Genomic DNA, 15,015 nt, shown 5'->3' on the forward strand with positions numbered 1-15,015 from the left:
GGGAGAGCTGCTCTAGTGAAGTATGTGTTACAGTCCCTCCCAATTCATCTTCTATCTGCTGTGATTCAAACTTCCACTACCCTCAAACAAATAAAGTCTCTTATAGCAGACTTTTTTTCGGATGGGACAGAGAAAAAAGAAAATACCATTGGGCATCATGGGAGACCCTCAGCTACCCAACAGAAGAAGGAGGTATTGGCATGAAAAATCTTAAAGATGTCTACCTAGCAATACAGTATAAACAATGGTGGATTTTCAGGTCTAAGAAGACTCTATGGGGGAATTTTTTGAGGGCCAAATATTGCCAAAGGGCACATCCAGTAATCAAGAAATGGGACACTAGTCAATCACTTATATGGAAACACATGATGACAAACAAATTTGAGATTGAGCCTCACATACAGTGGCACTTTAACTCAGGCTCTTGTAGTTTTTGGTGGGATGATTGGCTAGGAATTGGACCCCTAGCTTACCACAAAGAATGTCTACCTAAACTTAACAATACCACTGTCTCAAAGTTCCTTAACAATGGAGAATGGGATGAAGAGAAGGTGAGGCAACATGCACCACAGCATCTGATACAGAAGATTCTAAGTTTTTCCTTCAAGTATTAACCTGACCTCCCAGATATAGCCTACTGGAAGCTGACCTCAGATGGAAACTTTATTTGTGCTTCAGCTTGGAACTAGATTAGGCCAAAAAGGAACAAAACCATGATAGACAATAATATATGGCATAAGAAAATACCCTTCAACATATCCTTTCTTGTCTGGAGAACTCTCAGAAGCAAGTTGCCCACCAATGAGAATATTGAGCACTTTGGTCATGCAGCTGCTCAGTGTTCTTGTTGCTACAGGCTAGGATGGGATAATATAGATCATATATTTATCTCCGGACACATGGCTAGACATATATGGAAGTATTTTTCTAATTGCTGAGGTATACAACACAGCAACAGTCCCATGAGAAGCAATTTGATGAAATGGTGGCTGGCTAAACCAAAGAATGAGGTCCATAAACTATTATTGCAAGCTACTCCTATATTTATTTGTTGGAACCTATGGAAGAACAGATGTACTAGCAAATATGGTGGCAAAAAGTCAAGCAGTACTAGAGTGAAGTTCTCAGTCATCAAAGAACTATACATGCTGATCTTCACAGCTTTCCCTTACATTAGTTGGCCAAGTGACTGGATAGAGCTAATAGTTATGGTGGAAAGCTGCAGCCACGAGCTGAAAATCATCCAAGTTAGTTGGCACAAACTAGCTTACCATGTGGTTAAATTCAATACTGATGGAAGTACCTTGGATAATCCTGGAAGAATTGGAGTTGGGGGCATCCTAAGAGATCATAAAGGAAACATCCTTTATGCATTTGCTGCACCACTTGGGATTGGTTCTAACAACTAAGCTGAGGTACAAGCTGCAGTCATAGGCATTACCTAGTGTATTTAATATGGCTACAGCAGGGTTTTACTAGAGGTTGACTCTGAATTACTTGTGAAATGGCTAAAACAAGAGATCACATCTCCTTGGAACATCAGGAACTACATCACAAACCTGCAGGAGCTAATCATAATGCTGGAGTTCTTTCAATGTAAGCACATCTATAGGGAAGCTAACTTTGTTGCAGATACACTTTCCAAGCATAGCCACAGTGTAGACAGCATGGTTCAATTCTACAGTGCTCAACAGCTTCCTAAGGAAACAAGAGGATACTACATCTTGGACAAAATGGGGATGGCAAACTTTAGGAGGACAAAACTGAAGAGGATCAAACAACCTCCCTAATTTATATATCTTTAATTGTAGTACAGAATTCCCTATGTATAAATTCATAGATAGGAATTTTGTAAAGGGGAGAGTCTCCCTTGTTTATTGTCTTCCTAGAACAATCAACTTACCCCTTGAGGTAAGGATTAGAATAGATAGCTTCCTTTTTCTTTTCCTTTGTAATTGTGCAGGTACCTGCAGATCAGAAACATATCAGCCAATAATTGCAATTCACTTCAGGATTCATCAACTGTGGAGAGACACAACCACTAAGCAGCTGCACCAACAAGTAGCAACATCTTCAAGGAAGACAAGCCAAGAACAAGCATTCCAACCTGCAGCACACAAGGAACAACTACAAGCTAATAGTACAACTTACAGCAGCTTGCAGATTTGTTTGGTAGTGTGTTGTTTTGTTTTTGATTGTCTGTGCAGGTATTCTAAGGAGCTGAACCTGATCACCAGAAAGGGTCTCCTTTTCTATGAAACTTGCACCAACAAGCATCTTAACCACTCTTACTATGCAAGCAACAAGGAACTGCACACAAACCTGCACCAGCCTATACAACCCCTATATTTGTTTGTTTCTTTACTAACTGCTTATGCAGGTTCTCAGAGCCTCAAACAAAGGGAGACAATAGCCTAGCATGCTGGGAACTCATCAACACATCAACAATCCATCCATACCAATTTCCATATTTCAACACATGCAGCAACACTCTTAAACCCCAGCTACAGATCCAAATTTGAGAAAATATTGCTTCTCAATTCATCAGCTGCCAACATCATCCATCATCTTCTCCACCAATATGCAGCATACAAGGAGCAACTACAAGACAATAGTACTAGTGACAGTAGCTTGCAGAATTGTTTATTTGTGAGTTGGTCTGGGTTTGTTTGTCTGTGCAGGTATCCATACATGCCAGCTACTATGCTTCATTATTTGCAGCAGTCCTATGGAAGCCAAGCTACTTGGAGTCCTTGGTGGGTTACTTGTTTGAGTTGAGGCTCCTCTACTGGCTGGGTTGAAAAACCACAGCAGCACTAGAACACTCCAATATGCAAGGCACCATCAGATGAGCTTCCAAGCAGCTGCTCACGTCAGAGCTGCAACACTTTTAAAATGCAGCATGCAATAAGTCAGTGCCAATATTTCCTCAACAACAACTCCAAGGCTGCTAATTGCTACAGCTCAATATATTTCCTCTCCTATCATCCTCCCTAACTGATATATACATGATCTTGATGTGGATACACCCTTCCATTTGGACTTACTTGGTATGACAAGACTAAAAAGTTCAAAGATGAACAGAACTTCCTCACCCCATGCGAGATAGAAGGTTCATATACTTGTTCTTCTTTAATTTAGCTATGTATGATACGTAGTATAGTTGAATAGGACTAGTGTAGTTACTTTGTTATTTTCTCATGGAAGGGGAGAGTCTCCCTCATTTATGCTTTCTTAGTCGACTTGTACCGGGAGGAGTCCTCCCATAGGTTTATCTCTTTCCATCTAGTAATGGAGATGAGTAGGACGACCTGAGTAGGTCGGCCGACTCATGAACCATCCTAAGTTCGGAGGTAAGGTTTATGCCCCCCTCCATGTATTTTTCTTTAATTTTATTTATGATAAGGCTTGGGGTATTGCTCAACCCCTAACTGTGCATGAGAGGTGGGAGCCTCGTGTAGGGTCTGTTCCCATAAAAATAAAAAAAAATAAAAAAATAATATAAGAACCTTTGATAAATCAACCATTTCATGAAATTAAGAGTCAATATAAGTCCATATAGGTAAATAAACTTCAAATAGACAATAATATATGCATTTGGAATCATGATATAAAAATCCATAAGATTTCACTATTTGAAATTGAATTTCAAAGTTTAGAAAAATACTTGGACTCCATTGGTGGAAGAACCCATGAATGAGGCCAGCATACCTTGGGTAATAAATCCTTAATGCAAGCTTGAAAGTAGAGATTTGAAGTTGTAAGGAAACCCTAGCTTTCTTGGTAAAAAGGTAGACCTTGAGAGAAACTTGTGAGGTTAGGGTTTTGAGTCTTAGAATGTGAGTGAGAATCAATGAGTGTTGAAAGGCTTAGGGTCATTTAGATAGGGTCAATTCAGTCCCCAAAATGATCACACTTTGGTGTTAAAATATAGAAAAAAACTAAAATACCTCTATTAAAATTGTCCAGACTCAGCATCACGGAAGACCCATCACGGTCCATGGTGCTCAACACTACCCGTGGTGGTGTCCCGTAGTAAATGACTTGGAGGAACAATTTTGGAGACTACAGGGAAAGTCTCAGGACTTCCTCTACGGAGACCCTCACGGTCCATGGAGGGCATCATGACCTGTGAACCATGGTCGTAGTGTAGGACCTGCAGGAGTGACCAGCACGGAACACACCATCATCCATGAAGAGCTCCATGGCCTGTGGTGGTCACTCGTGGTTCTTGCCTTTGAAGGTTTTGGGGGGGTCGAAGGAGAGGGGTTACCATGAAGGGCACTACGGCCCATGGTTTGCACCACGTTCTGTGGTCCCTTCCCTATAAGGGAGGGTTTCTGATTCTCCACCACGGTGGATAACCACGAGGTGTGGTGCTAACCACGGCCCGTGATGACCTTCCGTGGTCGTCACTTGGTGCAAATTTTCTGCATTTCTCTGGGATTTCATTCTTTTTTCCTTGTTCTAGGCGTTTCCAAATTCTCGGGGTCTTATAAATAATTTATTTTTTAACATAGATATTTCTAGCTTTTTTTTAAGTTCTTTAACATTATAAGTACAATAATATTTTAAGAATTTATCAAAAACATTAATATTAATCTTATGACTATTATTTTAATATAATATGTATTAAGTGTGTGTATATATATGCATATGTATTTTTTTTCTTTTCTCCACTCTTTTAATCTATGTGTTTCTGTAATGACTCTAAAGGTAATTTTTGGATTTTTTGGATTTTTTATAAAATGACCATTTTACCCCTCCCTTTAGATGCCCCAAGTTATTTCTAATTGTTATCGGATGTTGATTTTTAAAAAATCCTATGAAAAGTTATCTTTGGAAATTTTGAGTTTTCATAAGTTTTAAGTATTAAAAAGTGGTATTTGGGGTCAATCATAGATATAGGTCTTGAAATGGAATTTTGTCGATTCCAGCAGCTTCAAAATGTCGAAATTGGCTTAGAAGACTTTACGGAATCAGCTTTGGAGTTGTAACGAAGATTTGAGGGCTTGAGTTGAGAATTTGAGGAACTTTAAGCCAAGGTTTGACTTTGGTCAACTTTTGGAGTTCTTATTCTCAGAATAAAATTCTGATGACTCCGTTGGATTCGGGATATGGTTTTGGTCTAGAAGAAGTGTTGGTTGAATTTTTAGAGGTCCCAAGTCCGTTTTGGTATTTTGAAGGCCTAAGTTGGTTTAGTTGCGACTTTTCGAGTTTTGGGTCAACAAAATCTCGAATTCAAATTCTGATGGTTCCATCGGCTCCGAAATGACCAAATTAGGCTAGTATCACTGTTGGAATGACTATCGAGGCAATCAATACGAGTTTGGGCCATTTGGGGCTTTTCACTTTGAAAGTTAGCCTATGGTTGACTTTGGTCAACATTCTTGGAAAACACGCTCGAATAAAATTTCTGACAGCACAGTTAGTTTTGGAATATCAATTTTTGTCAAGAACGACCCTTTGTTCTCTTTCCGAAGCTTCTGGACTAATATCGAGGCCCGTTGTGGAATGTGGCTTAAAATGGCTCTTGGATGAGGGACCCATTTTCTATTAAAATGATCATGTATGAGAATTCTGAATGTGCCATTGAGTTCGTTATGCCAAATTTAGTTGGGTAGCATATTTGGTTTATTTTTTATCGGATTCCAAACAAATTCCGAGCACCCCATCAGAGATTTTGGATTTTCCAAAATCTCATTTGGCAGCAGCTGGTGCAATCTCTTTTTTATGATATTTTCTCCAACTTTAAAACCCCATAACTTGAGTTATATAGCTCCAAATTAGTGATTCAACAGGTAAACTTGTGAGATTTTTCGTGGAGAACGCATTGGAGAGGTTGAAAACTGCTTTGGAGCATTCAATTCAGGTAAATATAAAAAATTTATTCGCAGCAGTGCCCATTTTCGAAATGAATTTTTGAAGAACTTTGACAAGTTATTTCTTCACCTATGTAAATCCGATTTGGGTCATTTCAAAGGCTATCTTGCGTGGAATTTTGAGGAGAACATTGTGGAAGTTTCAGAATCTGATTTTGGCATGTCGTTTGAGGTAATATATTGATGTTTAGCTGCAGATTTAGTATTTTTCAGAATCAAATTTTATTGAATTTTGGAAGAGTGTAACTTGGTCAATATTACTCCATTTTGAGTAATTCTTGAGGCTAGATTGTAGGGTTTTTCACAAGGAACGTCATGGTATAATTTGTTTTGATTGGGAGATTTTTGTTTTTGAGAAATTGACGCGTAAAGAGGCTGTCTTATTTGTTTTCTTAGTTGAAAATGTGGGAATTGATTGTTTGATTATCTTGTGTTATTTTTACACCCCAAATTGTGTTATAAATCTGATTTGTGAGCTTGGTGTGACGTTTAGAACCTGTTTTGGTGGTCAAATCCAAAATTTCATATAAGGGTCTCACATCTTCCGTGTTAGATCCCAAAATTGGTCCATCTCAAAAAATTATAAAATTAGTCTCTAAACGACCGTATTGATGTCGTGGTTCTTTTTTTGATAGCTTGGCAGCATTTTGAGGTAGTTTAGAAGGGAAAAGCGTCGATATAGTGATTTGGAGCCCGCGTGTTTAGCCTATAGGTAGGCTACGGTTTTACCTTTCTTTAGATTGAGATGGAATGTGTGAAAGCATGTTGAAATAGTTGAAATTTGGGTTGGGTAGTTTGATTGTATATTTTAGGTGTTAGAAATCATACTTTAGGCTTGTTATCGGGTTTTTCGGATATTTAGAAGCATGTGTATCTTGTCGTTATTTGTTAGTATTATAAGGAGAGTTAAATAAGCATGTTGTTGATACTGTGGGGTATGTTGTCCTTACTATAGGATATAAACTTGCTTTCAATGTCCCAACGTCACTCCGGTGGACTTAGATCCTTGTAGAATAGTGTAGCGGGCTAGTGCCTGGCAGTTTGGCCTTAGTTAGGCGTTACCCTTGCTCTTAAAAAAATCTCCATTCATAAATCGATATAATCGTGACTTTCGTGATTCATCGGCCACACTAGATTTCGTGATCGTTGACTTTGGCTTCGGTTCCTATTTTAGCGGCATATCGGTTGACTCATTTGGGAAAAGATTTTTGGTACTATTTTATTCTAGTTGGAAAGTAAAATATTTGGCAGCATGGGATAAATTATCTGTGAGCATCTGGGTACCAAGTCCCGGCCTCCGTTCTGAATTATCGAGGAGCATCCGGGTATTCAGCCCCAGCCTCTACCGGCCTACTAATATAAAAACGATCCGAGTACCCAATCTCGGCCTCGATCATACCGATGTATTACAGGGAGCATCTGTGTACACAGTCCTAGCCTCGACCATACTTATGTATTATGGCAAGCATCCGGGTATCTAGTCCCGGCCTTAGCCACTTTGAACATTTGGGTGAACATCTAGGTCCCAATCCCAGCCTCGACCCTTAATTCACTACTAGATCGATTGACTCTTGGAGATCCTGGGTTTGGAAATGATATAGTACTTCAGTTCCTAACATCGCAGATTCTTGGTTCCTAACCTTGGTAGTTGTAGCTATTTTGTGTACTCGGTGGGCTTATGGGGGTTCATTCGAGTTTTTATTTAACTTGCGCACGACTGTCCCAACTAGGCTTATGGGGGACCAGTTGGGTATAGTTACCGTAGTTCTCAAAGGTAGTACTCTTTCCCCCTTTTGATGCTTATGTTGACTCTTATTTAGGCTACTCCTCTTTTTCATATTGTTTTTACCTTTTCTGCTCAGTCGGCCTATGATGCCTATTGGGTACCTGTTGTCTTTGTACTCATACTACACTCTGCATCTACTTTCGTAAAGCAAGACCGAGAACCTTCTACCGCCGTGGATAGATCGAGCCTATTGCAGTCAGCTTTATAGACTAGGGTCAATACTTGGCGTTTTTGGATTATTCCTGTCTCCTTCAGCATGGATGGCCCATCTTTTGCCTTTTGACACTTGTCAATTGTTATATATATTTTTGGTCCACTTTCGGGACTTGTACTCATCTTTTATTTTGTAGAAGCTTTGTACTTGTGACTTTCAAGTTTTGGAAGGGATCTTTAGCTGTTTACATCATGTTTTGATTTACTTCCACTTATTCTTTCTGCTTATGTTTATAATTCATCACTCTTGTTTAGTTTCTGCCCTCAAACTCATTACTTTAAGTTCTGGGTTGACGGTTTGGCTTACCTACTAGAGGGTTATAGTAGGTGTCATCATGACCTAAGGAATTGGGTCATGACAAGTTGGTATCAGAGCCCCAAGTTCATTGGTCTCACTTGTACAGAGCTAACGTCTAGTAGAGTCTCGCGGATGGGTGCAGTGACATCCATAACTTATCTTTGGGAGGCTACAGGATGTCATTAGGAACATTCTCTATGTTGTATCTTATTGATTTTGTGAAATCTCATTTATTCCACTCTTTCGCAGGGAAGGTTCATACGCGCGATACCACCGGTCGTGATAATGCACTAAGGCCTGGCATGCCTAGAGGTCGTCCTCGTGGGATAGGTAGGGGAGCAGCACCAGCTCCCAAATCGGATATAGAACCAGAGCTGGTAGAAGAGCATCAAAACGCTCCTATCCCTACTCATCCAGAGGGACCACCACTACTAGCATAGCCCCCAACTACACTAGTTATGACCCTAGCACTACAGGCAACGATTCTAAAGCTCCTCACGGCTATTGTGGTTGTACCACAGGCCATGACCCCAGTTGTGGGCATACCAGCACCGCGGGATCCACCCGTCCAGCCAGTACCTGAGGTTGAGCTTCCTCCACCAGTTGTTACACCCTCACCAGCAGTTCCGAACGGTATGATGTCATTGCAGGTTCAGAAGATGTTAGGGGTATTTTAGAGGCTGTCACCCCCGATATTTTCTACTACCTATAAAGAGCAGTGCCATTCCTTAGGTCTTGTGGAGTCCAAGGGCGCTGACTTAACTTCTCACCAGTTTAGAGGGGCATCCAGACAGTGGTGGCGTTCTTATTTGCAGTCCAAACTAGCTGGGTCACCACTATTGATATGGGCCCAGTTCTCAGAGGTTTACTTGGCTTGATATATCTCTAGGAGTGTTCGAAACCGACTTCGGGATCAGTTTACTCAGTCGGAGCAGGGCTACATGACGATTGCAGATTACAAGGCTAGATTTCGTCAGCTTTCCTGACATGCCACTATGATTCTACCCACTGAGAAGGAGTGAGTATGATATTTTATGCGCGGATTAAGACCTTACCTGAGGTTGGGGATTGAGCACCATATTTCTGTAGGCCGCTCTTTTTTGGATGTGGTGGATCATGCCCGCACGATGGAGATTATTCATCATCAGGCCCAAGGGGGCAGTGATAAGAGACCCAGGAATTAGGGTAGCTATAGTGGGTCCCATTCTAGAGGCCATAATAGTTATGATAGGCCCCGCCAGCGGTTCCAGCAAGATAGGTACAAGTAGGGTTAGTCCACCCAGCCAATTCAAGCCATCCTGCCAGCAGTTGAGGGTAGTCAGCCTCGTTCGGGGGGTTCCACCATAGGTCAAAGCTCGAGGGGATCAAGTCCATTTTTTTTCTACTACAGATGAGTTATCACGAGTCGCTCATCTTCAAGATGCTTCGATTGTGGCTCACTAGAGCACTGGGCTAGGGAGTTCTCGGCAGGGCTAGACTGTTGGTAGTAGCACCACCTCTACCAAGAGGTATAGATCGGGGTCATGGTCATGGCGATGGTCAGCAGGGTGTTTGGGGAGGTTTCCGGGGAGGTAGGTTAGGTTATAGGGCGAATATTCATAGGGGAAGCCGATAGGGCCACTGCTATGCTGCTCCGGCATTGGATTGACCTACTAGCCGATCTAGATAGCGGCGTTGGATTAAGCTACTAGACGATTTTGACATCTCTATCGTCTACCACCCAGGCAAGGTGAATGTAGTAGTGGACATCTTGAGCTGGAAGATGGAGAGTATGGCTAGTTTAGCTTACTTGTCTGCTGCGGAGTGACCTCTAGCCTTGGATATCCAGTATTTGGCTAATCAGATGGTCAGGTTGGAAATCTCATATTTCGGACCAATTTTGGCTTTTGTAGGAGCTCGATTATCTCTACTGGACCAGATTTGAGGTCGGCAGTTTGAGGATGGTGCATTGGTAGAGCTTCGAGAGTTAGTATTATAAGGCAACTATGTCCAGGCTTCTATAGATTCGGATGGCATACTACATTTCGATGGTTGCCTTTGTGGTCCTAAAGTTGGAGACTTCATTAACTTGATCCTTCACGAGGTCCAAGATTCCAGATATTCTATCCATCCGGGCACTGCGAAGATGTATTGGGATTTGAGATAGCATTACTGGTGGTGTGGTATGAAGAGAAATATAATTGAGTATATATCCCATTATTTAAGTTGCTATTGGGTTAAGGCCAAGCATCAATGGCTTAGTGGAGTCTATCAGAGATTATCCATTCCCGAGTGGAAATAGGAATGGATTACCATGGAATTCATGATGGGATTGCCTCGAACATCCAGAGGTAATGACAGTATTTGGGTCATCTTTAATCGATTGACCAAGTCAATGCATTTCTTGCTAGTACGGTCTACTTTTACTGCAGATCGTCTAGCTTGAATCTATATTCAAGAGGTGGTCCGTCTACATGGGGTACCGATATCCATTATATTAGATAAGGGATCTCAATTTACTTTCAGTTTCTGGAGGGCCTTTCAGAGAGAGTTGGGCACCTGGGTTGATCTTAGTACTGTATTTTATCCACAGACCGATGGCCATTCAGAGCGTACTATTAAGGTTCTGGAGGATTTGTTGTGAGCTTGTGTATTGAGTTCAAGGGTCATTAGGAGCAGTACTTATCTTTGGCAGAGTTTGCGTACAACAACAGCTACCACTCTAGTATGCAGATGACCCTGTTTGAAGCCTTATATGGTAGGCGTTGTCGCACTCCGGTTGGTTGGTTTGAGTCTTCAGAGTCTAGGCCGCACAGTACCGATTTACTTTAGGATGCCATTGCCAGAGTTCGGGTTATTCAAGATAGGTTAAGGACAGCTCAGAGTAGAAACTCGAGTTATGCTAATCGCAGGCATCGGCCCATGCACTTCGAGCTAATCGCAGGCATCGGCCCATTCCAGATGAGTCTCACGTGCTTCAGTATGACTTTGTTGAGTTGCATGATCACCTGACTTTTGTTGAGGAGCTAGTTGTTATTCTAGCTAGAGATGTTCGCCAGCTTCGTTCTAAGTCCATCCCTGTGATTAAGGTACAGTGGCGCCATCGTCCGATCGAGGAGGCTATATGGGAGACCGAGCAGGAGATGTGGGAGCAGTTCTCCAGCTTATTTGACCCTCCAGGTATACTGTTATCCTTACTTTTGCAGACAAAAGTTCTTTTAGTAGTGGATGTTGTAATGACCCTAAAGGTCATTTTTGGAATTTTTGTAAAATGACCATTTTACCCCTCCATTTAGATGCCCCGAGTTGTTTCTAATTGTTACCGGATGTTAATTTTCAGAAAATCCTATGAAAAGTTAAGTCTTTGGAAATTTTGAGTTTTCAAAAGTTTTAAGTATTAAAAAGTGGTATTTGGGGTCAATTAGAGCTATAAGTCTCGAAATGGAATTTTGTCGATTCTAACAGCCCCAAAATGTCGAAATTGGCTTAGGAGACTTTACGGAATCATTTTTTGAGTTGTAACAAAGATTTGAGGCCTTGAGTTGAGAATTTGAGGAACTTTAAGCCAAAGTTTGACTTTGGTCAACTTTTGGAGTTCCGATGCTCGGAATGGAATTCCAATGACTCTGTCGGATTCGGGAAATGGTTTTTGGTCTAGAAGAAGTATTGGTTGAATTTTTAGAGGTCCCAAGTCCGTTTTGGTATTTTAAAGACCTAAGTTGGTTTAGTTAAGACTTTTTGAGTTTTGGGTCAACGAGATCTCGAATTCAAATTCTGATGGTTCCATCATCTCCATAATGACCAAATTAGGATAGTAGCACTATTGGAATGACTAACGAGGCAATCGATATGAGTTTGGGGCCATTTGGCGCTTTTGACTTTGAAAGTTAGCCTATGGTTGACTTTGGTCAATATTCTTGGAAAAGCCCTCGAATGAAAATTCTGACAGCACGGTTAGTTTTGAAATGTCGATTTTGGTCTATAATGGCCCTTCGTTCGCTTTTTGAAGCTTCCGGACTAATATCGAGGTCCGTTATGGAATGTCGCTTAAAATAGCTCTTGGGTGTGGGATCCACTTTCTATTAAAATAATTTCGTATGAGAATTCTGAATGCGCCATTGAGTCCGGAACGTTAAATTTAGTGGGGTAGCATATTTGGTTTATTTTTATCGAATTCTGAATGAATTCCGAGCACCCCATCGGAGATTTTGGATTTTCCAAAATCTCATTCGGCAGCAGTTGGTGCAATCCCTTTTTTGGGATATTTTTCTCCAACTTTAAAATCTCATAACTTGAGTAATATAGCTCCAAATTGGGTGATTCAAAAGACAAACTTATGAGATATTTCATGGAGAACACATTGGAGAGGTTGAAAGCTGATTTAGAGCATTCGATTGAGGTAAATATCATGATTTTATTCGTAGCAGTGTCCATTTTCAGAATAAATTTTTGAAGAACTTTGACAAATTATTTCTTAACCTATATAAATCCGATTTGGGTGATTCCAGGCTATCTTGCATGTAATTTTGAGGAGAACATCGTAGAGGTTTCAGAATCTCATTTTCGCACGTCGTTCGAGGTAATAAATATATTTTCAGCTGCAGATTTAGTATTTTTTAGAATCAAATTTTATTGAATTTTGGAAGTGTGTAACTTAGTCAATATAACTCTATTTTGAGTGATTCTTGAGGCTAGATTGTGGCGTTTTTTACAAGGAACGTCATCGTATAATGTTTTTTGATTGGGAGATTTTCGTTTTTGAGAAATCAACGTGTAAGGAGGCTGCCTTGTTTGTTTTCTTAGTTAAAAATATGGAAATTGATTGTTTGATCATCTTGTGTTATTTCTTATCACCAAATTGTGTTATAAATCTGATTTGTGAGCTTGGGATGACGTTTAGAACCTGATTTGGGGGTCAAATCCAAAATTCCGTATGTGGGTCTCATATCTTCCGTTTTAGACCCCAAAATTGGTCCATCTCCAAAAATTATGAAATTAGTATCTAAACGACCGTATTGATGTCGTGGTTCTGTTTTTGACAGCTTGGCAGTATTCTGAGGTGGTTTGCAAGGGAAAAACTTCGGTACAGTAATTTAGAGCCCGCATGTTTAGCCTATAGGTAGGCTACGGTTTTACCTTTTATTAGATTGAGCTAGAATGTGTGAAAGCATGTTGAAATAGTTGAAATTTGGGTTGGGTAGTTTGATTGTATATTTTAGGTGTTAGAAATCATATTTTAGGCTTGTTATTGGATTTTTCGGATATTTAAAAGCATGTGTATCTTGTCGTTATTTGTTAGTATTATAAGGAGAGTTAAATGAGCATGTTGTTGATATTGTGGGGTATGTTGGTGTTAGCATAGGATATAAACTTTCTTTTGGTGTCCCATCATTGCTTCAATGGACTTAGATCCTTGTAGAATGGTGTAGCGGGCTAGTGCCTGACAGTTTGGCCTTAGTTAGGCATTACCCTTGCTCTTAAAAATATCTTCATTCATAAATCGGTATAATCATACTTTCATGATGCGTCGGCCACACTAGATTTTGTGATCGTTTACTTTGGCTCCAATTTTAGTTTTGGCGGCATATCGGTTGACTCATTTGAGAAAAAAATTTTGGCACTGTTGTATTCTAGTTGGGAAGTAGAATGTTTGGCAATATGGGATAAATTATATGTGAGCATCCAGGTACCAAGTCTCGGCCTCCGTTCTGAATTATCGAGGAGCATCCGGATACTCAGCCCCAGCCTCTACCGGCTTGCTAGTATGAAGAGGATCCGGGTACCTAGTCTCAGCCTCGATCATACCGATGTATTACAGGGAGCATCTTTGTACCCAATCCTGGCCTCGACCGTACTTATGTATTATGGCAAGCATCTGGGTACCCAATCCCGGCCTTGGCCACTTTGAACATTCGGGTGAGCATCTGGGTCCCAGTCCCGGCCTCGACCCCTAAGTCACCACTAGATCGATTGAATCTTGGAGATCCTGGGTTTGGAAATGATATAGTACTTCAGCTCCTAACATCGCAGATTCTTGGTTCCTAGCCTTGGTAGTTGTAGCTATTTTGTGTACTCGGCGGGCTTATGGGGGTTCATTCGGGTTTTTATTTAACTTGCGCATGAGTATCCCAACTGGGCTTATGGGGGCAGGTATAGTTAGGTGTAGTTCTCATAGGTAGTACTCTTTCCTCCTTTTGATGCTTATGTTGACTCCTATTTAGGCTACTCCTCTTTTTCATATTGTTTTTTCCTTTTCTGCTCAGTCGGCCTATGATGCATATTGGGTACCTGTTGTCTTTGTACTCATACTACACTCTGCATCTACTTTCGTGAAGCAGGACCGAGTACCAGCTACCATCGTGGATAGATCAATCCTGTTGCAGTCACCTTCGTAGACTAGGGTCAGTACTTGGCATTTTTGGATCATTCTTGTCTCCTTCAGGAATGGTGGCCCTTCTTTTCCCTTTCGAAACTAGTCAGTTGTTATATATATTTTCGGTCCACTTTCGAGACTTGTACTCATCTTTTATTTTGTAGAAGCTCTCTACTAGTGACTTCCAGGTTTTGGGAGGGATCTTTAGCTGTTTACATCATGTTTTGGTTTACTTCCGTTTATCTTTATAATTCGTTACTCTTGTTTAGTTTCTATCCTCAAACCCATTACTCTAAGTTCCGGGTTGACGGTTTGGCTTACCTATTAGAGGTTTATAGTAGGTGTCATCATGACCTAAGGAATTAGGTCATGATAAGTTGGTATCAGAGTCCGAGGTTCATTGGTCTCACTTGTACAGAGCTAACGTCTAGTAGAATGTCGCATAGGGGTGTGGAGATGTTCGTAACTTATCTTCGGGAGGCTA

Source organism: Solanum dulcamara, chromosome 9 (assembly GCF_947179165.1).
Source record: "Solanum dulcamara chromosome 9, daSolDulc1.2, whole genome shotgun sequence".
Classification (NCBI taxonomy): Eukaryota; Viridiplantae; Streptophyta; class Magnoliopsida; order Solanales; family Solanaceae; genus Solanum; species Solanum dulcamara.